The sequence below is a fragment of the Peromyscus maniculatus genome, chromosome 3, assembly GCF_049852395.1.
Source record: "Peromyscus maniculatus bairdii isolate BWxNUB_F1_BW_parent chromosome 3, HU_Pman_BW_mat_3.1, whole genome shotgun sequence".
In the NCBI taxonomy this organism is placed as follows: domain Eukaryota; kingdom Metazoa; phylum Chordata; class Mammalia; order Rodentia; family Cricetidae; genus Peromyscus; species Peromyscus maniculatus.
Genome location: NC_134854.1, coordinates 3,397,004 through 3,411,627, shown reverse-complemented (window position 1 = coordinate 3,411,627; position 14,624 = coordinate 3,397,004).

The window sequence follows — 14,624 nt, the reverse complement described above, 5'->3', positions numbered from 1 at the left end:
GGAGTCAGCAAAGCCTGGTACATTTGGTTGAGGCAGGTCCAAGACCCTCTCTGTTGCATCAAGGCAGTACAAGGTGTCCCACCATAGGTAATGGGCTCCAAGAAGTCAGTTCATGCATCAGGGATAGATCCCGATCCCACTGCTAGGGGCCCCTTAAGCAGACCAAGCTACACAACTGTCTACCATATGCAGAGGGCCTCGTCCAGTCCCATGGAGACTCCACATCTGTCTGTCTAAAGTCTGTGCGTTCCCACTAACTGTCTCCGTAGGTCTCCCCATCATGATCTTGATGCCCCTAGATTACAGAATCCCTCTTCCCTCTCTTCGCCTGGACTAGCTTTGTCTTTTTTTACCCCCACCTTCCCCTTGCTCTTCCTCCTAACCTTTGATTTCTCCCTTCCCTTTCCTTCCCCCCATCCCTACATCTTTTCCTCCGCCGCCCCCGCCCCCCCCCCCCCCCCCGCTGCCTCTTTTCTCCCCATGTCTCTCTCTCCTTCTCTTCCCTTCCTTCCTTTTCTTGCCCAACACAAATAGGAGTGATGTCAACATCCCATCCATAAAATTACACTTGAGGACAGAGACTTGTTTGTTCACAGTTCAAACTACGATCCCACCTCTTCCAGTCATTCCAGAGGCATCTGAATCCAAGTAAGAGAAACATGCTTTCCAGATCTCCTTCCCTCCAGTCTCCTGATCCTTTTTGTATTAACTCTGATTTGTGGTACCACTCATGGCCTGCAGGTACGCTGAGCCATCTAGTCAATGTTTTGCTTCCTGGGCAGATCCTTTAATTCTTTCCAATGAAGACGATCATGTTTTGCATTAAAAGATCTCTAGTAATTCTCAGGATCATCTCTTCTGCTCATCTCCTCTCTTAGTAAGAATAACTGGAATCAAAGAAGATTCCAGAGGCTATAAATTTAGTCAGTACCTGAGATTCACATGACAGGGCAGTAGATGAGAGTCATTTGCTGAACTAAGTTATTGCATGCATATTTCACGGCAGTAAGAGGTACTATCTCCATCTGCTAAGTGAGAAATGGAGGAGTTGAGGTCAATGGGAAGCTGGGCATCACTGCCTGCAAAGCCTAGGCCGCTGTCTACTGCTCCTCGCTGCTTTTACCCAGATGCTAGTCTCCTGGTGGCCCTCACTGCCAGACACTCAGTGAAAACTGCTGTTTCCTGTGGTGGTGGTGGTGTCTTCACTATTTGTACCCTTTCTACTAGTGTGCAAAGTCGTGTCTTATTTAGGGTTAAAGGCATGTGTATGCTTATGTTCCTGTGCATATACACTCAGAACAGAAAGCCAGGCCTTCCTTTTTCCTGACCTTTGCTTGCAGAGACCGGCTCTGGTACACCTAAGGTAAGGAGTGAGAGGGAAGATACAGAGGAGGAAGGGCTCCTGCCAAACCACGTAATTAGTAAGAGCACACAGGACTTCCTAAAGGAGGAGGGAACAGCTGCTATCATTTGTGTTACCAGGAAATGCTTAGCTTGTGGAGGCCAAGTCTCCCAGAAGCAAGGGATTAGATGGTAAGTTTCCTCTTTGTACTGCAAAAGCCTGCCTTGCTGGATCTTTGCGAACCTTGGGAGAATACAGAATGACTTATGAGGCATGCCACAAAAGTGAAATATATAGATATGGACCCTCACAGCTCACAAAAATAGTATATTACAAAGTTCAGACTAAAGACAAGTATGACAGAGTTAGGCATCCAGTGAGCACATTAATTATTAGTGAAAAGTACCTGGAGAACATGTTCTATCAGGGTACAGTGCTGCAAATAGGCAGGCCAATTTGACAATCATCATTCAACAGCCTGAAAATCCACAAGGCTGGTGTCAAAACTAATTAGTTCATCTTCTATAAAAAGCAGTCAGCTCACTGAGGGAGGCTGCCCAAGACCAGATGAAGTGTTTAGGTGGTGATTTATACGTCCACATTGGTCTCTGAAAATACACCTCATCCTGATTTGAAATGGTGCCCCAAACACCGAGTCTCACTATGCTTCCCAGGCAATGCTCCATGGCCACGGGTGTTTAATAACTCTATGTCAGCAAGATCTTGACTTACCACCTGCCCTGAGATACTTACTACCAAGGAGTGAGAAGAGGCAGTAGGAACACCCTGCCATGTCTACATTGAGATGATTCAAAGGCTAGAGTTGTAGATGTAACCAACGGTCTTATTAAATAAGAAACACAGAAACAATGTAAAAGAGAGAGCCGAGAAGTCAGAGCTCAGAGCTAAAATCTCACCCTTCCTCCTGCTGTCCCAGCTTCGCGAAAAGAGACCTACTTCCTGTCGGTTTGTTTTTTTAAAGTATGTTGTTCTGCCTTCTCATTGGTTGTAAACCCAAACACATGACTGCCTCGTCACTGTCTGAATGTACAGCCCCCTAGGTCTTAAAGGCATATGTCTCCAATGCTGACTGTATCCCTGAACACACAGAGATCTTATGGGATTAAAGGCGTGTGCCACCACCGCCACACTCTTGCTATGGCTCTAATAGCTCTGACCCTGAACACACAGATATCTATGGGATTAAAGGCGTGTGCCACCACCGCCACACTCTTGCTATGGCTCTAATAGCTCTGACTCCCAGACAACTTTATTTATTAACATACAATCAAAATAATAATTCAGTACAATTAGATTACCACCACATAGAGTAAATCAGCATGTTCTTGTAAAGGTTTCCTAATGGCTTTCTTTTCTGAATAAGCCTTTCAGGTGTGGAATGAGAACTTGCGTGAGTGAGTCTGTGTGTGTGTGTGTGTGTGTGTGTGTGTGTGTGTGTGTGTATGTGTGTGTGTAAAGTTAACAGTCTCTTCCTTCTATCAGGGTCTTAAGGCAAACTTTCATTTCCATTAATCACCAAATAACATGATATAAAGGCTAAGGGTTGCTCTGAAACCTAGAACAATGGCACCACCATCGATGTACTTGGTTTCCACAGATATTTTCCAAGTGTTTACCGCATATCCAGCCATACTTCCAAACACTGGAGTTAGGAACCAAGGAGCTAGAACCTGGTCTTGATGGAACCTGCTTTTCAGGGACTGCAGGCACTTATAGCATTCCTCACACACTGTGCACTTATGTACCCAATGGTTCCAAGCATGAGCTACTCTCTTCTGTGCTGGGGATATCCCTGAGTCAGAAACACCCTCCATATCAAAGCTGTGGAAATGCCAAGGACAGCAACCCTTTCAGGAGGGTCAAGCGCTTCTTCAATTGACAAGTTGTTCAAAATCAGACTTTGGATGGCATTCGTTGGTGAGCCACGTTTTTTACCACAGACCCTTTACCTGAAACAGACAAGGAGAGAAGAACCTCTCAGACAGGATGACAACTTGGATTTTTAAATACAGATGTTACCAGGCTTAAAACAACAACAATATAACACCCCACAAACATTCAATGATGTGGGATGACACTTCAGCTTGAGAGTGGTACAGAAAGTGTCCAGAAACCAAGATTTAATGTTATTTTGTAAAACAACAACTTGATAAAAAGTTAGTGTTTAAGTGGATTTTCCCCACTTAAACTTTTAAGGGCAGGGTTACAGTTCAGTCTTGATCGATTATAACACTGAGACTGATCACAAACCGTTACTGATTCACTATTTTCATTTTTGCTCAGAGGATTTGCGGCATCTGGTGCCCATCCTTTAAGATGATGCATTTAAACAATCTATTCTAATTACAATTTTGTTCATTTCTTTGTTAAAATGATCAGATTTAGTAGTATTCTGTTTTCATATTAAACATTTTTTTGTTGTTGTTGTTTTTCGAGACAGGGTTTCTCTGTGTAGCTTTGCGCCTTTCCTGGAACTTGCTTTGTAGACCAGGCTGGCCTCGAACTCACAGAGATTCGCCTGCCTCTGCCTCCTGAGTGCTGGGATTAAAGGCGTGCGCCACCACCGCCTGGTCATATTAAACATTTATGTTTATGAATTTTATGGTTGTATAATTGTAGTTTCTCCATTTCTCATCCAGCATGTCTGTTTATCTTTTATGATATAGTTTGTAAATTGTGTATCTCTTTCTTTGGAAACTTACTTGCTCATCAACATAATGCCCTTGTTTTCCAGAAGCAAATATGCATGTTCCATGTGTATTCTGATATATTGATTCAAAGTAGTTTATGAGAGGATCATTAAACAAAATAGACAAAGTTTTCTAGTCCAGGTTTATATTGAATTATTTTATTTATTATGATTGCTATCAAACTATTTCTCATGCTTCATATTTTTATTATCTCTAACTTCTCTTTCCTTTCACTTCTTTTTGGTTTCTTTAGTCATATTTTAATTGTAATGATTTCTGCATCTTTTGATCTCATGAGTACCTTTTGTACCAAAAATAGTTATTTATACTGTATTGTAAACATTTCCTGTTGTCATTATTAAACAGATTCATTTTCTTTTTATTTTGAAATATGGAACAATCATATATTCATTAACATTAAAACATGAGTTTGAGCTGAAAAAAAAAAAAGAATGTGGTTTGGACTCAGAGCCTGCATAAAAAGTCTGGTGTGACTGAGATACAGAGAGAGGGAAATCCTGGAGGCTTGCTGGCCAGCCATACCAACTGAACCAGCAAGGCCCAGTTTGCTTCCAGGAAAACATTCACAAACAGGTATGGCGTTCAGAGCAAAACCCATCCCTGTTTGGGTTGTTCAAGAGCAAACAGCTTTGAGCTCCTTGTAGTTGCTGGGTTCCTCACAGTGGAGGCTGGAATGGTACAGAAGGAAAGTTGCATAGTCAAGTCTTGGCACACTGTGATGAGCTGAAAACAGGTTAGCTGTGTTCAATTTACAAAGTATTCAGAGTTGCTACCCTGGTTGAAAAGGATCACGGCTGAAATACGAGGATGCAGCATTGATCCCATAGTCCCAAGCAGAGTAAAGCTGATTGACTCCCTGTTAAGTTTTCAAGAGACTGCCGCTAGGGAGCAGCCAGGTGGGCATTTCTCTGCACAGGGCCCTCCTCAATGACTCCACCCTGCTTCCTTGTGTGGTCTAGAGCAGTGGTCTGGACATAGCTAGGAAGCTGTGTAGGCTCCACTAGTAGAGCTGGGAGGGACAAGCACTTTCAACTGGAAAAGGAAAATTGTTCTCAAATGAAGCCATCCTGAGGTACCTTATCACAGTCTTTAAGGCCTTGGCTTTTGAGGCCATCTGACATATTTGCACCCAGGGCTGAGGCTTTTGACACTGGCTCTTCTGCACTGAGTTCTGGAAGTAACTTTGTTCACAACGGAAACACTAATTGCTGGAGGGTGATTACCCCAAGTTAAATGTTTGTTAACAACATAAAATTTTGGAGTCATACATTTAAATTTGAAAAATTAGGCTCCCAATTGAAAAGCATTCCAATCTACTCTCATCAGAGTAAGCAGTCATTGGCTTGAGTACTAAATTTCTCTTCCTGAATGAAATCTGATGATCCATTACTCACTGTTACATAAACAGTAACAAATGGTCTAGAGTCACTTTAGGTTACAAGTTCACCAGTTGTGTTCTGTAAGTTTATCACAGAACAATCCTCATTCAGCATAGGGTTTGGAGTGCCATTACCAAGATTAAAAAGCAAAATAAATAATAATAATAAAAATATAAATACAATAAAATATTAACAAGACCAGAAGACTCAACTAGTAGCCCAAAGTAGTCCTTAACCTAGAAGGAGAGTTGGAAAATAAATTACATTAAAAGAGAAAAGTCAAGGGAAAACATTGTTTATTCCTATTTGTGAACGTCTTCCTAGAAGTTGCTTTAGCCTTCTACAGCTTCTGCTTTTTCTTTTCTTTTTCTAATATATATTTATTTCATGTGTATTAGTGTTTTGCCTGCATGTATGTCTGTGAGCTGAGGATGTCGAATCCCCTGGAACTGGGGTTACAGGCAGGTATAAGCTGCCATGTGGGTGCTGGGAATTGAACCTGGGTCCTCTGGAAGATCAGCCAGTGCTCTTAACCTCTGAGCCACCTATCCAGGCCCCAGCTTCTGCTTTTTCAACACACTTCTAGTTGAGAGATGTTCAGGCTACAGGAGACCAGCAGACAGCAGAAAATCACTCAGGAGAATCCAGGCTCTATCACCCTTTCTTCTCTGGATGCCACCAAAAAGCCCTGTTGATTCTTTTCAGACACCCAAAACATGTGACTGAAATCTTTTTTTTTTTTTTCAAGACAGGGTTCCTTATAATAGTCCTAGCTGTCCTGGATCGTACTTTGTAGACCAGGCTGACCTTGAACTCACAGAGATTCACCTGCTTCTGCCTCCCAAGTGCTGGAATTAAAGGTGTGCACCACCACCGGGCTATCTGAAATCTTAAGCTGTCAGAATTTGGGATGCTAAAGTCATTTTCCTACAGAGGGTGTCCTTAGTAAAAATTGGTTGAAATAAATACAATTCAAAAAAAAAAAAAAAAAAAAAAAGAAAGAAAAAGAAAAAAGAAAAAAGCAAGCAAGCAAGCAAGCCAAAAGAACCCTACAAACCCCCAAATAAACAAAACAAAACCAAATCAAATTAAGTCATTGTTGATTGAAAGAAATAGATGAAACCCAAGCAAATCTCTATGTAAAAAGTGGCATTTAGCTGCTAAAAAATATGAAATGGGTACAGAAATTCTTAACATATGTGGTGATATGTTGTGTATCCTAATGAAATTTACCTGAGAGGACAGAACAAGCCACTAGATTAAACAGAGGCCAGGCAGTAGTAGCACACACCTTTAATCACAGCACTTGAAGCAGAGATTTGTCTGGATCTCTTGTGAGTTCAAGGCCACCCTGGGCTACACAATATTGACTCAGTCTAGAAGAGAAAGCAGAGCTAGGCAGTGGTGGCACATGCCTTTAATCCCAGCACTTGAGAGAAGGAAGCAGGAAGATCAATCCTGGGCTGCAGGAGATTGAAACATTCTAAAAGAGAAACAGCTGGGTGGATGAGCTAGGTGCGTTTCGACAGAGGAAGCCTTTGTCTGAGGAAGCTTTTTCGGCTGAAGTCTTTTGGCTTAGGTCTTTTGGCTGAGAACTCAGAAGCGAACAGTCAGAGGATTTGTAGAGTTGTTGAGATGTGGCAGTGGCTGGCTCCTTTGTCTCTCTGATCTTTCAGCATTTACCCCAATATCTGGCTCCAGGTTTTTTTTTATTAAGACCATTTAGGAATTTGAGCAATAAATATATACTGTCAGGGTTTACTTTAAATTCACAAGGATCCTGAGGCAATTCTAAATAAATTCTTATGTAATTCTTACATCATCAATGATTGGGCATGTGGGATTATTCAAACATGACAGTTACCTAACCTGGTATTTCACATGGAAAAATGTTTTAATTGAGATAGAGGAGATAAATGGGGTCAGGGATGATCACATCAAAGTGGGTGGTGGTGGCACACGCCTTTAATCGCAGCACTTGGGAGGCAGAGGCAGATGGATCTCTGTGAGTTTGAGGCCAGCCTGGTCTACAGAGTGTTCCAGAACAGCCAAGGCTACCCAGGGAAACCCTGTCTCAAAACCCCCCCAAAAATACAAAAGGTAAACATTTTATTCAGTCTAATAACCCGGGCCGTCCTAATCTCAGAACTTGCTTTTGTTTGCCATTAGAGGCTGTTGCTTTGGTTGCATGGTTATAACGCACTTTTGTTTCTACTGCATTTTGTTTTGTTTTGAAATCAGCATGATGGCATTTCCCTCAGGTCTTTCTACCTGGAGAAGCATGAAAACCCCAAAGCTCTTATGTAGCTAGAGTTTTCCGGCCTTGCCCACAGTCAGGACAAATCTTTGTCACCCGCCAGTCCCACAGCTGCTCAGACCCAACCAAGTAAACACAGAGACTTATATTGCATACAAACTGTATGGCCGTGGCAGGCTTCTTGCTAACTGTTCTTATAGCTTAAATTAATCCATTTCCATAAATCTATACCTTGCCACGTGGCTGGTGGCTTACCGGCATCTTTACATGCTGCTGGTCATGGCGGCGGCTGCAGTGTCTCTCTCCTCAGCCTTCTGCTTCCCAGAATTCTCCTCTCTCCTTGTCCCACCTACTTCCTGCCTGGCCACTGGCCAATCAGTGTTTTATTTATTGACCAATCAGAGCAATTTGACATACAGACCGTCCCACAGCACTTCCCCTTTCTTTTTTTTAAAAGGTTTTAACTTTTACACATCTCCAAAGTCAGCTTGGTATATTTGGGAATTTGGGCGTAGCTTCTCTTACTACTTCCTGCTGGAGGGGCGGGCGCTGTATCTTATGGGGACACAAAGAAAATTTTAGGATCATGGAGTAGTCCGTGAGACTGTATCGTCTGAGCCAGTTGCCTTGAAACGATTCTGGATGTTGGATCATCTGGGCCATGGTGTCATCGGAGACCTTGGAAGACCTTTCAGGTGGTCTTGGCTGGTCAAACCTGATGTATCTTAATCTGGAACAAATCCATAGCCTCTGGCTCTCTGTAGAGACAAAAGCAGAGCCTCTTTTCCAAAGCAACATATCCTTATAGCCAAATTTTGAAGTCAAGGTACCTTTAAAATATACATTTTGGCATAACTTAACAGCTTTTGCAATAAAATGTTTTTCTTCAGTTACAAATATCAAAGAGAACATAATCCAGATTCTCTGTGTGGTAGCCATCTCTATGTGGCTTATTTTTTATATTACCTTGAGCCTTTTGCTTTAAACTGCAGCCTTTTAAGCCTGAAACGGCGCTGTGGCTGCTGACTCAGCCCACTTCAGCTTCCCAACATGGCGGTGGTACCTTTTCCGCCAGCTCTGGGAGCCATCCTGGGTCTATGCTTTTATCCAAGCAGTGTGTAGCCCAGAAACCTCTTTTTTTTGTTTTGTACTAGCAAAGGCTAAATCCACCATGCAGCTTAATGTGCCACTTGCAGAGGCCTCATTCCCGCCATACTGCAGGTCAAGCGCACACGCTAGGAACCCGCCAGTAGCTCAAACCGGCAGCTGCCGCTCATTTGAGAGAGACAATTAGGAAGCTGTTTTTAGCTCCATTTTAGAATCTTTTCTCAGGTTTTAGGTGGAAACTCTTGCCAACACGTTGGGCGCCATTTGTTGCTAGAGTTTTCCGGCCTTGCCCACAGTCAGGACAAATCTTTGTCACCCGCCAGTCCCACAGCTGCTCAGACCCAACCAAGTAAACACAGAGACTTATATTGCATACAAACTGTATGGCCGTGGCAGGCTTCTTGCTAACTGTTCTTATAGCTTAAATTAATCCATTTCTACATCCAAAGGTGCTGAAATAACACTTTAATTTCTTGCCCAGATCATTACTGACAGTTAATATCATCTGTGCCAAGGTCCTAAGGAAGTCAAGACCCAGCTTTGCACTGACTAGCTATTTAGCTTTGAACATATTATTTAACTTCTGCAAATTTCTTTTACTATGGCTGAAAACATGATATGCCACTTCAAGGATGCTGAAAGCAATTTACGCTAAGAATTATGTTTGTTAATGTGAAACTAACTTATCAGTATATATCTAATATTTAGTGCCAATCATCTGGTTCTAACTTCACTAACAAAATATCTTATTGTTGCTTTCTTAACTGGTCATGAGCACGTCTTCAAACCTGTAATTTGCTAAATTACTAAAACCTGCTAAAGAGCCAGAAGCAATTTTAAAAACAGTTCCTCAGTAGGCTGGGCATGGTGGTGTACACCTTTAATCCCAGCATTTGGGAGGTACAGGCAGGAGGATCTCTGTGAGTTCATGGGCAGTCTAGTCTACATATCAAGTTGCAGGGACAGTCAGAACTATGTAGATATCCGTCTCAAAAAAAAAAAAAAAAGTCCTCAGTGGGATTGGCATTATATATAGTCACATGAAATTGGTCTATTACCATGATCTTATAAAGCATCAATTTTCAACCCGTGTCTCACAACCCCTTAGGAGTCCAACAACTCTTTCACAGGGTTACATATTAGATATCCTGCATATAAGGTATTTACGTTACAATTCATAATCATAAGAAAATTAGTTACAAAATAGCAACAAAATAATTTTGGGGGTCACCACAACATGAAGAACTGTATTAAAGGGTCAAAACATTAGGAAGTTTGAGAACCAGTATTATAGAGGTCAGAGAATGGAATGAGAGATTTTTATCCTGGTGTTTACTTTCAATTTATAATAAAACTATCATTTCTAATAGCTTGCTTTATTGTAAGACATTAGGATACTAACACGTGTGTTCGAGCACATTAGTCTTTGGTTCAGAAAATATTTCATACACTGGGAACTTATGAAGACAAGAATATGACATAGAATGCTTCTTCATGCCTCTGTTTCTTATTTCATTCACTAGTTCACGTTATAAAGGGAGAAAGGGGGGAATGGAACAGGAAGGATTCAATGTGGGAGGGTAGTGTGGAGGAGGAAATATACGAAAGGATAACATGCCACTAAAGGCCTTTTGAGAAAGCCGTATGGAAAGCTACTCCTAGAGAAGCTTCCCCAAATATACACACATGTAAAAGTAATTTAAATGGAGGTTATAAAGTGGGGGACAGTACTCTAAGTAGATACCATATGCTGTCCCCAACCAAAAGCCTACTACCGATGGGTTACCTCTTTTTGATTTGCTGACTAACGGGGTTCCATAGACCTCCAAACATGACACACTACTGCCAGCACTACTGGAAACCCTCCTGAACTTGATGGTAATATCCTATTGCTGAAGACACCATGCACTTGGATCATAGGGAATGGAGAAACCTAGCTGGTACTCAAGTAACTGAAACTGTCATCCCTACTGACTATATGTAGTGTTTATAGTGCTGGAATGTGTTATGCAGGCAACAGGAGAAAAGGAATCATCAGTCTCACCCAGCTATAAATGCTGTGACTTACAAAACTGGTCAACATGTCAAACTGTGCTCACGAGTGCAATAGTGGCATGGGTGTTATGGGAACAAACAAGCACTTCTTGAACATATTTAAGGCCTGCTCCATGAGACCGAATCCATGCATGGATATTGCCAATGAGGCCAAGAACCGGTTAGATAGGTCACTGGCCCCAGGGGAAAACCTACTTACTAAAAAGACATAGATCATATATAGATCAACCCTCATCAGATAAGCTTATTCTTCCAACAGATGGCAACTAATAAAGCAACTCTCAACTGGCCAACATGTAGAGAATGATATAGAATAGTCAGCCCTAAATGGGATGTCTACCCCCCACCCCACAAGGCTCAGGGATCTATGCAGACGAGGGGGCAAAGTGAGAGGTGGTAAATGACTTTAAGGAAAACTGTTTTCTAGACACAACAGGGCAGATACACATATGAACTCACAGAGATTATGGTAGTATGCACTACAAAAGCACACCACTACAAAAGTCCTACCCCTAGCCAAGGAGCTATTGGCATTTTATTGCTGCTGTAAGAGGGAAAGCTGGTTTTCAGTGATATGGTATCTGGTACATTGATAACCTGTCTTTTAGTTAGGGTTTCTATTGCTGTGAAAACACCACGACTAAAAGCAACTTGGGGAGAAAAGGGTTTACTTCAGATCAGATTACAGTCCATCACTGATGGAAGTCAGAGCAGGAACTCAAGGCAGCAAACTGGAGGCAGGCCATACTGAAGCAGAGGCTAGATGAGTACTAACTTGCTTGCTTTGCATGGCTTGCTCAGCCTTTCTTATAGGACCCTGAATCACCCACCCAGGGGTAACACTGCCTTCTGTGGGATGCCCACCACAGCAATCACTTACCAAGAAAATACCCAATAGGCTTTCCCACAAGCCAATCTGGTGGGTGCGTTTTCTTAACTGAGGTTCCCACTTCGCCCATGACTACCTAGTCTATGTCAAGTTGACATAAAAACTAGCCAGCATATCAGGACAGGTCCCATGCACAGGAGCTGTTGGCCAACACAAACTGGACTCAACGGGTTCTACAAAAGGGTATGTGTGTGAATATGAAGTTGGGTTGGTAGGAAAGTAGGGGGAGATCTGGTAGTTGGTAGAGGGGCATGAATATAATCAAAATACGCTGTATGGGATTCTCAAAGAATAAATAAAAACAGTACTTAAAAATGGTGAATTTGAGTTTTTCTGGGGAAAAGTTTCAAAAATACTCTGTAAAGGCTTTATAAAGAAAGGACCATTTGTAAACTCCATTTTGTAGAAAATCTAATCAATATGCATATTCCGTAAGTTTTCATAAGTTGAAAACCTCACATTTATTAACATGTATGCAGCTAATATGTGGAGACCATAGATTACAAGTACCAAGATATACCAATATTAGTGGCTCTATTAGCCACACAGTAGAAAGGATGAGCACATTTTTATGTACATGATACTCTAATTTTCCCAACCCATTAAATATGATTTAGCAATAAATGATTAGTAAAGTAGGCTTTGCAGAATTAAAACAACCTAAGTGCACAATATATTTGTTTCTCTTAATTCGCTTGGAATAATGTGAGGTTCAAAGAGTTTTAGATGGTTGGGAAACAAAAAGAAACAAATTTGAGAAAGATAGGTCATTCTCTTCAAAACCTATTCTTCTGCTGTTTGGGGTCCTGGATAAGGAGATAAAAGTGCCCAAGTGTGGAAATGCTCAGGGAAGCAGAGTTGCTTTTTGCACACGCTGACTGGCTGTTTTCTCATCTAGCACACATCAGGTATACTGGATAAGGAACTAGTGGGAGCTGCGTAGTCCTAAACCCTCTACCTGGCTCCGAACCTGCAGTAGCTACCTAAACAGGCCTAGGCGCCAGTGCATCATAGCACGTTCTGAAGCAAACATGGCTTCATCTACTGACAGGCTGAGTCCACTAACGCATTATAGGGCACCCTCATTTGCCAACGGCTTAGGAAGCAGCTGCACTTCTGTGACTATGCTCACTACACTCATACATACCTGTTCATGTTCAACTATATCACAACCTTAAGTTCAGAAGTTGTTTGAACTTTTGGTTGGGGGTAGAACCAACATAAAACACCTTTAGTGTTATATGGCCCGATATCAATTAAGCTTTAACTAATAATATAGTACAACTTTAAAAGCTGTCCCTTTTACATTTACATTCTTCCTCAAACAAACGATTTTACTGGATTTTTCCCGGTTACCCTTCAGGTTATAGATTCAAATACATTTTAAAATTCTATTTGCTGGGCAACGTTGTGGGGGGTGGACTTACAAATTTTCCTGTCAAAGTGGGGAGGGGAGGGAAAAGAGAGGGAGGGAAAGGAACAAGCAAGTCTACTTGCCTGTAAACACAAATCCTCCTGTCTTCTAAGAAAGAGTAACAACTTCTAGGCCAGCTTAAAAACTTACAAGGTTTTTGTTTTTGTGTTTTAAGGCCAGAGGTGATTCAGACACTATTTACACTTGCTGTCTAGAACAACACGTTTGCTACACTATCAGCACTGTTTCCCAGTAGACACTTTCCATGATAATAATCCCCTCAGTCCACTTGTTTCTTTCAACATGACAAATACAAGATATACTTTCCTTCTGATTCTTTTCTAATAAACGTGAAGTGCATGCAATCAAACGAGAATGTCCCTTCTCTCAGGAAAGCTAGGACACTGGGTTTAAATGTCCACGTTGTCCTTGGAAGAACTCCCAGTCTTTGACAGTGCTCTGATGATTAAAAATTAGTCAGACACATTTGAAAACTATTTTTCTGGGGCTGGAGAGATGGCTCAGAGGTTAAGAGCACTGCTTGTTCTTTCAAAAGTCCTGAGTTCAATCCCCAGCAACCACATGGTGGCTCACAACCATCTGTAATGAGATCTGGTGCCCTCTCCTGGCCTGCAGGGCTATGTGCAGGCAGAACACTGTATACATAATAAATTAAAAAAAAAAAAAAAAAAGAAAGAAAACTATTTTTCTTTTAGGTTAAATTTATTATAAGAGTTCATAAAATACTTAAGTACAAGTAAAAACAATGTCTACTAGGAAAATAATTTAATAATTTGGATGTACAATCAAAAGCTCAACCTCATGTCAACCCCTAAATATCTTGTGATGACTAAACTTCTGGGCAATGGGGTGACCACCATCAAGCCAAAACATTACCACATATTCCAGGAAAAGGCTGATTTCTCCAGCTTTTCTGGGCAGAGATGGGCACAGGTGCTGGTGGCTTCTATCAACACCTGTGTTGATGAGAAAGGTGACATCTATAGCCACACACCTATACAAATCAGAGTATGTGCCCCATCATATCCGTAACAAGTGCTTACCAAATCTTTCTCTAGTGGCTTCCCAAATTTAAATTTCTTAAAAAATTTATTTTTATTTAGTCTTATATGTGTATGGTGTTTTGTTGCATGTATGTCTGTGCATCACATGTCTGCCTGGTGCCTGAGCAGGCAAGAAGAGTATGTCAGATCTCTTAGAACTGGAGGTCACAGTTGTGAGCCTCCATGTGGATGCTGAGAATTGAACCCGGGGCCTCTGGAAGAGCCAGTGTTCTTAATCTCTTGCCACCGTCTCTCCAGCCCTGCGCCATTTCTTTTATTTTAAATCACAGATTAAACAACAAGAGATAATGAGAGAAACCTGTGTTGTCAAGCAATGTGAAACTTCTCAACTTCTCTGCAGAGGATTTCCTTGTCAGACCATTCC